Below are 13828 nucleotides of genomic sequence, written 5' to 3'. Positions count from 1 at the left end.
AGAGAGAGAGAGAGAGAGAGAGAGAGAGAGAGAGAGAGAGAGAGAGAGAGAGAGAGAGAAAGACGCTTTGGGATATCATATTTTCAAAAGCCACAGAGATGATAAGCCAAGTTTTCAAGAGTGTTTCCCCACTGGTGGAGCAGAAGTCTTGTTAAAATCTCCTTAGCGTCATCAAAAAAAACCCTTGAACACTCCAATGCATTCCACTACAGTCTGTTAAAAGTGATCAAGTAAAACGATGAAGTGAGTAAGACGCTGAAACATTTAAGAATACTGACCAGAGAGAGAGAGAGAGAGAGAGAGAGAGAGAGAGCGGGCAGGGCAGGGCGGCGGAGGGCTGGCCACCATTCCTCTCTCTGTCTCACAAACACGGGTCAGAATCAAGCTTCCCCGGCTTATAATTACGAGACACGTGAAAACCTATGTCGGGCCTCGTCCCTCTACCATCATCCACACTCCTGACTTGACCCCCACCCCTCACCTCCCCTGCTCTCCGCCCCCGCCCTGCCCTGCTCTCTCCCTCACCCTCTCACCCCTCGCCAGGTTGAGGCACAAGTATGAATATTCAAGGCTAACATGAGTAGTTACGGCGCTCCTATGTCTGCCAGACTATCTGACAATGGATCTACTTACTCCCCCTGAGTGGCCATCGGAGCGAGGAATGAGGGAGGGAGGAGGGACAGCAAGTATAATGACTGTAGGGAAGCGAGTGGACGCGGAAGTGACGAAGGCAGGCAGCAAGGCAAAGCAAAGCAAAGCAAAGCAAAGCAAAGCAAGGTAAGGCAAAGCAAAGCAAAGCAAGGCAAAGCAAAGCAAGGCAAGGCAAAGCAAAGCAAAGCAAGGCAAAGCAAAGCAAGGCAAAATAAGGCAAACCAAGGCAAAGCAGGACAAGTTATTTGAAGGACTGCCATCTAGTAGAGAGTTTAGGATGACCGAACAGTAAGCAAAATAAAGCAAAGGAAAAAGAAACAAACCAAGACGAGGCCGGCCATTTGAAGGCCTGTCATCTAGTAGGGAGTTTCGGATGACAGAATTAGTATGCAAAACAAAACAAAACAAAGCAGTTTATCTGAAGAACCGGTAACTAGTAGAGAGTTTGAGTAACGGAATAATAAGGAAAAGGGAGAGAGAGATTACGATTGTAGGGGAAGTGCTTGGACGGGACGTGACAGAGGTAGGCAAGGCAACGTAAATCAGAACAAATCAGAGCGAAGAAGGGCAGGTTATGTGAAGGATGACATCTTGCACAGAGGTTGGGATGACAGAACAGCAGCCAGTCCAAGGGAAGATGGCACTGTCACTAGCAAAGTTACATGGATACAGTGGAGTAAACTAACAATAAATCTCAATGATGATGTAGTCAAGCAAAGCAAATCAAAGAAAAGCAAGATAGTGCAAATTATCTGAAAATCTAGTACCTGTTGAAGATTCTGGGTTAACTGAATAACAACTAAAGAGAAAGAGATCTTAATAACAACAACAATGACAACAACAACAACAACAACAACAACAACAACAACAACAACAACAACAACACAATGAGTTACAAGATATACAATAACCAACACGTATAGAAAAAAAAAAGCCACTCACTGATACTATTAAGAGGAAATAAATTCACAGACGAGAGGCAGACAAGAATAAAAGAGATGAACTACAGAAAGGTAAAGTCAGTCAGTCAGTCAGTCAGTCAGTCAGTCAGTCAGTCAATCTGCCAGTCTGTCTGTCTGTCTGTCTGTCTGTCTGTCTGTGGCTTGTGGGAGTCTCTGTCCTTGAATCTTTTTTTATTTTTCCTTTTCTTTTTTTCTCTCTCTCTTTTTCTGGTCGATGAATACCAGCGCCGATGATTAGCCAGGAAATAAATGACCGTCTGTTATGCTCCATGAAAGGCAACCCGCAAAAGTGGTGAGGGAGAGAGAGGGAGGGAGAAAAAAATTACAAACACAGTCTTCTCCAAGTGTGATGGCCACGAATTCCGACTTATCTGTGCCATGACTTGAGAGAGAGAGAGAGAGAGAGAGAGAGAGAGAGAGAGAGAGAGAGAGAGAGAGAGAGAGAGAGAGAGAGAGAGAGAGAGAGAGAGAGAGAGGAAAGAAAAACTATGATACGCAGAACCTGAACAATTCTTTAATGAACTGAAACATATCGGTGAGGAAAAAATGTACATAGAGTTCTGGGACAATAATCGTCCACGGGTGGTACGTAGAGAGAGAGAGAGAGAGAGAGAAATACCTTCAACCCTTTTATTGCTTTGGATTCACTTGAAATTAAATAAAATCAGTAAAATCGTCTAGTGCAAGTTGAAGGCATAATAATAAAAGACTCTGGTGCACCACAGGAGTGTTTCAAGCATTAGAGCCTTTTTATATATCTAGTTTAATTCCATTACTCGTGAAAATTGTCATGTTTATTCAGTTGAAGGAAGTGTAAGTGTCACTGAATTAATAGGTTAGTGAATTATCTGTTTAACCCTATGACTGCTATTTGGTACAGGCTGGATTAGGTGAGGTGCAATTACTAATCACTGAGACGCATTTACCTGTACTATAGCCACCTTCAATCTTCAAACTAGGTAGAAATTGCGTTTTTTTTTTTCATCCCTTCTTTGTTGTAGATGCTTATAAAGATTTCATGCATTACTTCCTGTGGTATTAGTCGCTTCGTATTGCAGTGTTAAGGAAAGGTTAAGGAAATTATGTGGATGTAAGTGGGTATTTTTCATTCAGGGACTGCCACGTGTAAGCCTGACGACATCTTACAGTTTCCCTTGTTTTCTTAAGTTCTTATGTAAAAATTATCATACGCATATATATATTTTTTCTACAACTTGACTATGGCGTGCTGGGAGAAAAACTGGGCGAAAAATATACACTGTGCGAGTGAGAGGAGGAGGTAATGGGACGCAGAGGATGATGGTATCTTGTCATGCTGGGTGTGTTGCGTCTCACTAGATGGAGATGAGCATTCTTTTGCATCATAATGGGAACTCATGAAGTGTTGAATATTATTATTTTCATTAGTAGTAGTAGTAGTAGTAGTAGTAGTAGTAGTAGTAGTAGTAGTATGAAAATCCATGAAAAGGCACCAAAGGAGATCATGGAATAGATATACGCACAAAATTCCCTCACTGGAGAACATGAACATGAAAACATTACTACGTACTAAGGAACTGGCTAAATAAAATAATAATAAATAAATAAATAAGTAAAAAATAAGCCAGCTCAACTTACCATTTTAAAAACCCAGAGTAAAAAAAAAAAAAAAAAAAAAAAAACAAGGTTGGTTTATTTTATTTCAGTCTCTCCTTGATACTTCTCTCTTGATACATTTGAACTCGTAGGAAGGAGAAAAAGCAACAGACGGGAATAATTTCATATGTTAAATTACTGTTTCACCGTCAGAGAGGAGGCGAGGGAAGAGTCATCTAAAGTTCTTGCCTGCCTCGTGTCACAATCAAGGAACCTGAAAGTTGTCTGTCTTTACTGCATCCCCCTAAGCAATCGACTATTTTTTTTATTTATCTACTATTATTATTATTTTTTTTTTTTATGGAATCTAGTTACCTCATTTTCTTTCTAAGTGTGTCATCAAAGCCTGCATAATTGATATAGTCCTGGAAAAGCTGGTGTTGATTCTGTTCATGTATCAGAACAAAGGTAAGAGGCAAAACCCTCTGAACGAGACAGGACTGACAGACTAACAGTGCACCATGTGCGGCTGAATGACTTGGGATCGTGTTCTTAAACGTTTGTTCTCCCATCAGGACTGTTTTCAAAGGCCAAAGTGATGATTACTTCGATTTTCATGCTTGTTTTCCCATTTGTGATGCATAACCGTTGTCAGACTATCACTGGAATCACGTAAACACCTTTAAAAACCCATTAACCTCCATTAGAGCCTGTTGAAAGTTGGAGGGCTGAGATGCCGAGACGTTTGAGAATATGCACCTTATGAACCTTGATCTCACAGGAACTTCCCCCAAAGTCAAGAGAGACCCACCTCACGACAAGCGTCAGTGAAAGTCTCTCCACCACCACCACCACCACCACCAGACGTCAGCAAGGCAGGCCTCGCCATCTGGCGGAGGGAGGCGGCGCAGCTTAATCGCTCTCTTGGCCTGGTCACGTCACCTCATTAGTTGGTATAATTCGTGTGTCTTGGAGCAAAATGATAGCGTGTCCAACGCCCACCTTTACCCTCAGTGCCCTTCTATTAGACACATTAGTTAGCAGTTTTCATATATGCCTTAACTACCTCACATTGTAACTATTAGGTACCTCGACCCCTCAGACTTAACTTATGGTTTGTATTCCCAACTATTTTTCTCGGTGTGCCACGAGGTGAACCATTCCTGCGATGCTCCTCTCGTAGATTTCATGTCTTTATTGTGCTGTTTAGGAACCACCGCGGGCTGAGGAGGAGTTAAGAAATTATAGTAATTATGTGAATGTTGTGAGAGGCTGGGGAGGGAGGATGAGAGAGAGAGAGGGAGGGAGCCAGGGCGCTGCTTCGCCTAGCCGTGTGGTGGTGGTGGTGGTGCAAGGGCGTCTGTTGGTGGTGTGAAGTGGTCTCGTTGGCGGCCGCGGCGGAGTGTGGTGGTGGTGAAGGCTGCGTGGTGATGGATGTTAAAAGTAGGGTTTCTAATTAAAAGGCGCGGCGGTGCGGGACGTGCATGGCGCACACAACACTTGCGGCCGCCACTCACAGCGAGACAAATGCCGCGGCGGGAAATAAGGTTGTTTCTCTTTTGATCTCCCGCAGACTTGCCTTCGCTAACAGAATGCTTTATTGCACCGCTGATCCCCACTCTGAAATAAGAAACTCGTATATACGTAGATGTAGCGGGCATCAGTCTCTGTAGTGCCTTCTAGTACTTTTCTCCGCCGCCTTACCCAGCTCCTCTTGTCTCCTCTACTCGGAGGGAAGCGCGTTTCTTGAAGGCAAGGATTTCCCTCATTTGCGCCGCTCCCCTATAACACACGTCCTTGTCTCCGCCCCACCTTACCCCTTCTTCACTCGCTCCTCTCACCATGTTCCCACAGTTTCTCCTCTTATTCCTCGAACACTCCCTCCATCTCTCCCTCTCTCCCACTCTCCCTCTGCCTCCTTCCCTCCCCCAGCCGCCCCTCAGCAGTCGTCTATCATAGCCGGCGACGCCTCCTTTCGGCTCCACCTGAACACCCTCGGTATTTTATGCGTTATTTACATACTTATTGTGTAATGATTTACGCCAGACAACATATGTAAATGATTTACGTTCGGCAACATATGTAAATGAAACGCCGGGGAGGCTGTTCATTCTCGGCTGAAGACCGTCTATACATAAACGCCTGATTCTTATTATATTCACCTGAATACTCGAGTGCCCGCGATCCACGACTCAATCCAGAGCGGCGCCAGTCTACAGGTACAGATACAGGTGCGAGTGAAGGTTCAGGGACAGGCGGAGGCTGCCTCGTGATACTCCTGATGGGGAAAATAAAAGGGTGAAGTTGGTGTGGATTTCTCTGAACACAACCTTCTCCTCACTGATTATTTTTCTAATTAATTGTGCAAGACTCCCAAGATACATCCATCATACCGTGAATTTTTCAGCAAACTAAAGAAAAACTGTGGATGATAACGAAATTTTTTTCAGTAAACTAAAAAACACATCCATATTAACCAGAATTTCTCAATGCAATAAAGGAACATGTTCATAATAACCGTAATTTTTCAAAGAACCAAAGAAACACGTGTATTATAACAAGGACTTCTACAAGCACCTAATGAATCGCAACCTACAAATCCTTAATCTTGCTTTTATCATCAAGGAATTTTACGGCGCACTAACCTGACACCCCAGACGCCTCGCAACCAGTAAACCAATAAACCAGAACACACTAGACTCGTCATCATCATCGTCATTCTAGCAGTGAAAGTTATACCACCTCCTCCACCACCACCACCACCGACAAGCCAAGACAAGCCAGCCAGCCCTCCGTCCTCATTCTCCTATTCACCACTCCACTTGTCAGTATTCTGAGAGGGAGGAAAAGACAATAGGTAATGTGTTTTTAGAGATCAATTTCCTTTCCTTGCGAGTCACTTCTGTCACGGTAATGGCGTATCGATGGAAATGTGTATGGGAAGGTAGGGCGGCCAGATAAGAGGGAGGAATGGAGGTGAATAGCATTAGAGCAGCGCCCGGAGAGGCTCAGCTGCTGGCGAGGCAAGGCGGGGCGCGGAGGGGGGAGAGGGAGGGAGGGTGAGAAGTAGTGGGCCTGGTCTGGCGGATAGGTGGTGGTGGTGGTGGTGGCAGCTTGCGGCAATGGGAGGACTGTGTTACTCAAATAATTGTTCGCTTGATATGAAAGGTGCACAGCTTTCGGGTGCCGCCTCGCACTCCCTCATCTGGACAACTCAATTACCCGGAGCGCGGAGTAGGAAGGGTCAGCAGGCGGCAGTGATAACCTTTTCTTCCTGCGTACGCGCGATAAATCTCCCATTGAGGCAGAAAAAAGCAGCCACAACCAACCAAACACTCCCGCACTGATTCCGTAAGCCAGGCCATTACTTGGAATCGCCCCGGGCTCTCATGAGGACTATTTTCAAAAGCCACAGAGATAATCAGTCGTGTTCTCAAGTGTATTTTTCCCAGCTGATGGTGCTGAATCCTTATTAAACTACTAGAATCATGACAACAGCACTTAAGGCCCCAGTAACTTTCACTAGAGACTATTAAAGGCAGTTGAGGTAAGAAGCTGCAAGTTTCGAGGACTATTTTCCAAGGCCACAGGGATGATTTATCGAGTTCTCAAGGCTGTTTTCATAAATGACGGTGCAGAATCCTTATTAAGCTACTAAAATCATGACAACACCACTTAAACCCCCAGTAACTTCCACTAGAACCTGTTATAAGCAGAGATAAGGCATCGAGAGTTTTGAAAGTACTGCCTCTGAGTTCCCTTCCTTCCAGTGTGTGATGCAGCAATAGCCCTGCACTAATTCCACAATCCAGGGTTTGCTTTCTGAATCACTTGGGGCTCTCATAAAGACTATTTACATTATGTAAAGGCCACAGAAATAGTTCGGGTAATTTTCAAGCACGTTTTTCTTATTAGCGGCGAAAGAATCCTTATCAAAACTCAATAGAATCTTGAAACCACCTTCAAAACCCAGACAACTTCCACTACAGCATATTAGAGATAAGGCGCGAAGACTTTTTAGAGTACGTTTCTAGAGTTCCCTTCCCCTCAGTGAGTGACGCAACAAGTGGCGAGTCTCGCGGCCCTCACTTTGTTCGGTACACGGCCGGTGAGAGGCGGCGGCGATGCCCATGTTAATGACCACGACGCCCGGCCATAGAATAATGATTGTGATAATGATCCTGTGGGTAATAATCATAATGGCGGAATGGCGAATAGCTTAAGATAATGGTGATATTGTTCATAAAGACGGACGAAATAAACGTGGTAATGGTAATCACGTTTGCCGTAATAAATATTTAGGTTAATGGCAGCAACGCGCAATGATAATGATGGTGAATGTGTTATGATAATAGTGATCGTAGTTAGTATTCATAATGACCCATGAAATAAATATGGTAATGATAATGATGTTCGCTCTCTAATAAATATTTAGACTAATGGTAATTGCATAATGATAATGATGTTTATGAGAACGCGACGCGATACCTGCTTGTGGTCTTAACGAATGATAATGGTGCTTGACTGCAATCCTCTTCGCACCTGACTAGTGTGACCACTCATTTGCAGACACACGAGGTAGGTTCCTGACACTGTCCACACACTCGCCCCGCCGCCAAGCAACACGACATGGACGCCTCGCCGCCTACCAGAGAAAGCTGATGGCGCGACAAGAAAACTGACGAATTATGATTTAATGAAGACGTCAAGGACACAATCAAGGCTCAGGATCAACAAGAGAAGGTAGACACAGGCGCTGAGAATGAAAAACGGGAGACAGCCAGACATGAGCCGCGGGTCAGGCAACACACCATCATTATCCCTAAAATTAATAAACATGATCACTTCTAAGGAAGCCACTTGGCACACTCACCAAGCAGGGCGGCATCTGGCGGCCTCCTGGAGTGGATGGTGCTGCTGGGACGCGGATAAGCTCGGATTTTTATCGCAAGTTATCACAGACACTCACGCCGCGGGACTGTTTACACTGGGTGTGTGAGGCGGTGCGTGGTGGCGGAGGCAGAAGAAAGTCACGCGGGAAAATTCAAATCTTAGTAGCAAGTAAACAAATTAATATACAATTGTTTGTTGTTTTGAATTATCGTATATCTTATTTCAGAATTCTTAGCAAATAAACTTGTTGAATAGTTTATTTCATTGTTATTTAAGAAGTGCACTTTGTTTAGAAACGAAAACAAAACAGAAAACGTGTAGGTGGGGCAAAGTCAGGCAGGACAAAAATAAATAAATAAAGTTTCGGTAGCAAATAATGAATTATCGATTATTTGTTGTTTTTATTTAGTCTATAGTCTATTTCATGAATATCTAAGGATCTGTATGTATTGTTCGATAATGGAAACATGTAGAGAGAAGAGAATAGTACGTAGCCTCGTGTTATCTCTATCTGATCGCCCAGAACATGCTTAGCGACACCAGTTTAGCTCTTCTTCAGCTTCAGACATCAAGAAGGATGGTTGTGGGTAGCATAGTGAGGGTACACATCATACTGCTGAAGGTATTTTCTTCAGTACGTATTTGCTTTTAGCCTCGTACTCTTAAACGCTTGTCTCATCAGAACTGTTTTCAAAGATCACACTGTTGCGTAACTGAGTTTTGGTTTTCCTCCTTGATAATGTAAAATCCTTGTTTAACTACTACTGAAACGTCCTTGAAAACACTTCATAATTTCCATTAAAGGAAAAAGCGGTGGAGCTAAGACGCCAAAATGTTTGAGAATACGGTGTTTGGTGCCATTTCAGCAGCTGGACGCGAGAGGCGAGAGGGTTGTTAGATGAGCGAGACTAGTCAAAGCAGTGTGTATCCTCTCAGGCGTGTGGTTAAACTCCTTCATCTCTTGGTGTGATAGTTTCATTGTTACAGAAAGTTTTGTTGGTGGTGAAATAGTAAATATTCGATGGGAAATATCCTCTTCTACCTCCATGTTCTTTCTTTTGTTTTCTGACCAGCGAGACGTGGCATGTATCTATTTTTTTTCCTCCCACCCATGAAACTGCACTGACTAACATAACAATGACTCACTCAGGTTCTTTTTTCATGTGGTCTTGGCGAGTCTACACTTCATTCCTCAGTATGGAGATTACAGCGTGTTCATTCACCTTCAGCACCACAACAAAACATCGTACACTTGCATATCGTCGCCTAGGCTTTCGGGAAACAAGTGAAGCAATGACTGCGTAACTAGACCGCCCGATGCTACCTCGCTGCCATCAGGACTGACGATACGTTACAATGAAAATGAGAAGTGGAAAACGTGATGTACTGCTTGAAATAAGAAGTAAGCAAAGTGAGGGCAGCCATAAAGACTACAGTTAGAAGAAAAGTATTGGAATCTCTCTCTCTCTCCCTCTCTCTCTCTCTCTCTCTCTCTCTCTCTCTGCTAGTGGTGGTGGTGGTTGGGCAGGTCCGCAGCGCCCCCGTCACGTCCACAAGGAGGTGAACCGTCCACTGAGTATTCCCTGCAGGTGGATCCTGACAAACGATGTAGCGCTGTGGACGCAAATGGAGTGTTTGATGGAAGGCGTGGACGAATGTATTGACGCCTGACTACACAACCATCGCTCAGCAGGATGTGACCGGACTTTTGACGCGGCGGGGCGGCGCGGCGCTCGTCCCGCTGGTGTGGTGATGATCGCTGAGGCAATAACATCAATGGGTGTTGTCAGCGCGGTTATGCTATAAACCTGGATCAGAATGGCCGGGTATATAAATATAAAAGGGACAAAGATGGAGCAAGGGGTAGATGACAGAAGAAGCGGTGATGATAATGGTAATGGAGTGGTGCTTTTGGTATTGTTGTGGTGTTGGTGTGATAATGTAGGTGCGGCCAGCATGGTGATGGAGATGAGAAGGCCCGGCAGCGGCTGGCTGGGGCTGCGGAGGAAGGATTCTGGTAATGATGATGATGGTCCGGAGCGACGTGACGGGGAAGCCGGCCTAGGCTGTGTCCCTGATGATGATGGGCCGCGACCACTGCAGATTATCGTTCTTTTCTCTCCGCCGTGGGTCGAGCTGGCAATGCGAGGCGACGGGCCCCTCGCTCACTCCGCGCCGCATAATTCCAGCAACTCACGTATGCGTCGCTGCTCTTCGCCGGCTTCTATTTTTCGCTGCGCCAGACTTTAAGGCTGCGCTGACTTTAAGGTTGCGCTGACTTTTATTGCGGGTGATTCCTTATTACTCAAGGCGGAGACACTTCACGCCCTGCTGGTGGCCGGCCAACACTGGTGCTGCTGCCTAGAGAGGTGCGAGGAGAATGCTGATGGTGAGAGAGAGGAAGGAAAATAGAAGAAATGTTACATGATAATTAAAAGGTCCCCCCCCCCGAAAAAAAAAAAATTGAGGTGTGTCATGAGGATATTTAAGAGCAATGCCCCGAACATGCTTCTGAAATAATCACCAACATCTCCCTGATATTTAATGGTTCAGCAGTGAGTCTCCTGTCATTGTGCAGTGAACAAGCACAGCAATCACCTGGTGATATGAGATCAGTGCACCATGACTGCCTTGGTAGTTGTGGCCAGGTAAACAAGAGAGTTTGGCCAACTAATTGGCTTTACGACTCTTAATGAGAGGTGACAGGCTTATACTCGTTCAAATATACTAATATATAAACTCTTGTTGGTGAGGAGCAAGTGTGAATGTAAGTACTGAAGGTGCAGGGTGGGTGTGGGAGAAAGTCAGGCACCGACTGACTCCAGAAGCTGACTAGCATGTCAACACGCGCTCCAGGTCTTGTTACTCCACCTTAACCTTTTCAATGTTGAGACATTCTTTCTGATGGGCGTCTATGCATCAGACCAGCCTGCCTGTTATGTTGAGACCTTTCTCATGCACTAGACCAGCCAGCATGTACTGGAGGCTTTCATTCTGTTCAGCGTGCATGCACCAGACCAGCCTGCCGGTAGTGTTGAGGCAGCCAGAGCGTGGCGACTCAGGCTGACGAATGGAGTAGGGTAGCGATGCAGCACCACGTCCTCGGGGGAAAGAGGGAGTGCTGGGCTTTCTTTAAGTTTTTAATTCTTACCATTACGAGTTGATACTTTCTAGAAGGAAAATACACGTACATTAATACACGAATGCTGGATATGTACAAATATCTAGAGAGAGAGAGAGAGAGAGAGAGAGAGAGAGAGAGAGAGAGAGAGAGAGAGAACAAGACTGAAGAAAGAGATGGATATCGGTAACGCGAAGAAATATGTAAAAATTAGACGGACGGGAGGCGGAGTGAGGGACGAGGGGAGATGACGCGGATAAGTTACTGGAGATTATCAGCGAAGACGAGCGAGAACTCCAGGCACATAAAGATGACCTTATCGGGAGTCCTGGACGGCTCCTTCAACCCCCATGTTGTTTGGAACACATGAGGGCCTGTGTGTGTGTGTGTGTGTGTGTGTGTGTGTGTGTATGTATTTCTAACTGTTTATATTTTTGCAAGTTCTTTTTCTTTTGTCTGTCCGGCACCATATGATCCCAGTGTGGCGGCGTCATTAAGTCAGTTAAATGATCTAGATGTCTTTCTGTCAGTCCGTTAGTGTGTTTTTTCTCTCCTTACTGTATCTCTGTCTGTCTGTCCGTCTACGTGCCTCTTTTATTACAAGTGTGTTTCGTTGGTTTGTCCTCATAAACACTGTATTGTTAGGAAGAAACGTATATGCAGATTCCTTTTACTTTATAATCACTTACCTTTCATGTCGTTCCAAATAAATAACTTTTTATTGCAGTTTCAAGCAATTTCACACCATAATTTTGAACTTGCTTTTAAACTGTTTTCTTTAAGGACTATCACCTTCATTAGCTCTTTTTTATTATTATTATTATTATTTTACAGTCCTTGACCAGAGCCACGCTTACATTAAAAAAGAAGTTTGTTTACTATTGATAGACTGTGTAAGGGATAAGGTAAGATGCAAGAGAAAGGTCCATATTGCCAAAGACCTTAAAACGCTATGATACGCCTCTCATTACTAGGGAAAAATATTAATGTTATATAGGTAGAAAGACAAACACCAACACTATTAATACTAAGCTTCTTTAGACTAACGTTCGGTACTCGTCTAGACAACCTTCAACAGGCTCTAATGTAAGATGATGGGTTTTACAAGGGTTTTCATGACTCTGGTGATAATTAAAGGACTCTACGCCAGTGATAGATAAACCATCATGGAAGCCGACTTGTCATCGCTGTGGTCTTTTTAGAAACAGTCGTCATGAGACAAAAAAAAACAGCTGAGCAAATACGTCGTGAAAATATGACTAATAACTGCTGTACTCCTTGAAAAACAGTCCTCATGAGAAACGAGAGTCTATAACGTACACACACACACACACACACACACACACACACACACACACACACACACACACACACACACACACACACACACACACACACACATCATAAAAAGCTAACCAATAACTTCTATGGCCTCTGAAAAACTCTTGAGAACCCAGTGTCTAAAAATAAGACGGAAAACAAATAAATAAATGAATAAATAAAAAAAACTACGAAATATTCAACATCAGAACTGGAACACTTTGCGGTCTTCTGTCGGGGAGCTGAGCGCGTAGTGAAAGCCTGGGTTCAAAGGGCGGCTGGTATAGTAATCATAATAATAGCTTCGGGTAATATACCAGAGACTTTGTGGCTAACAGAATTTTCTTGCCCTGAGTTGCTCGAGGAGTTATTGAGTAACATGGAAGGCGGCAGGAACCTTGCATTCCTTCAGCTTGGGAGAGAAGCGATACAGAAGCTTGGATCACGCTTGGGGAGTGAAAGCAATAGTGCAAGTAAATATATTGTAGTTATGTATGTTTCATGTAATTTTCTGGGTTTTGTATGTTTTTTTTTCATGTTTTTACGTGTTTTTTCTGTTTTGTATGTTTTTTTTCTGTATTTCAAATGTTTTCTTTGTGTTTCGCATGTGTTCTATATTTCATGTTTTTTTTTGTGTGTGTGTGTGTTTTGTATGGTTTTCTATGTTTCACGTGTTTTTCTCTGTGTTTCGTATGCTTTTTATTCTTTATAATTTATGTGTTTTCTCTTTATTTCGTATGTCTTTTTTTTTTTAAGATGTTTCACGTCCTGTTTTACATTTTACTTATGTGAGAGTAACAAAGAGATGGCAAAAACAAAAGACCCACTGAAGACAAAAACCCCAAGGTAAAATTGCCAAAAAGAACATTTAAAGGCATCTTATCTCGTACATTTCATGCGTCTTGATGAAGAAATGTTTTTTTACTCTTTTTTTCTTTTTAGTCTAGCTTGTAATCAGAACAGCATGCTTCTTCTTGTGTTGCTTATTCTTCGTAATCTTCTATCTAATCGTAATCTAATGGATTGCAAAATTTATGAATTTCTCTTGTTCTTAATTATATGAACGGGAGTAATGACTCTATAACGTGAAGCTGTGGTCAATAAACTACTACTACTACTACTACTACTACTATTACTGTACTATTACTTATACTAACACTACAGTTATACCCAGTAGTCAGGCAAACTTCTAAGTCAACTTCTATACACACTTCAACTGTACTTACGTTTTCCCTCAAGTCTTAAGACCTCTGATCTGCTGATAATCTCTTTACAATTTCTCACAATCAATAGATTCTCAACAGCT

General features: G+C 43.5%; 1 long non-coding RNA gene across 3 annotated transcripts in view; it reads right to left on the bottom strand.

The window, feature by feature from the left end:
* Nucleotides 1-8197, bottom strand: part of LOC135101194 (uncharacterized) — a 53705-nt gene extending 45508 nt beyond the window's left edge. For all 3 annotated transcript variants that reach the window (XR_010269143.1, XR_010269141.1, XR_010269142.1), the window contains exons 1-2: nucleotides 8062-8197; nucleotides 5351-5466 (exon numbers count right to left, since the gene is read on the bottom strand). This is a non-coding gene — a long non-coding RNA (uncharacterized LOC135101194). The remainder of the gene's footprint in view (nucleotides 1-5350; nucleotides 5467-8061) is intronic.
* Between the last annotated feature and the right edge of the window lie 5631 nt (nucleotides 8198-13828).

The sequence above is a fragment of the Scylla paramamosain genome, chromosome 6, assembly GCF_035594125.1.
Source record: "Scylla paramamosain isolate STU-SP2022 chromosome 6, ASM3559412v1, whole genome shotgun sequence".
Taxonomy (NCBI): Eukaryota; Metazoa; Arthropoda; class Malacostraca; order Decapoda; family Portunidae; genus Scylla; species Scylla paramamosain.
This window is presented reverse-complemented; position numbering and strand designations above follow the sequence as displayed.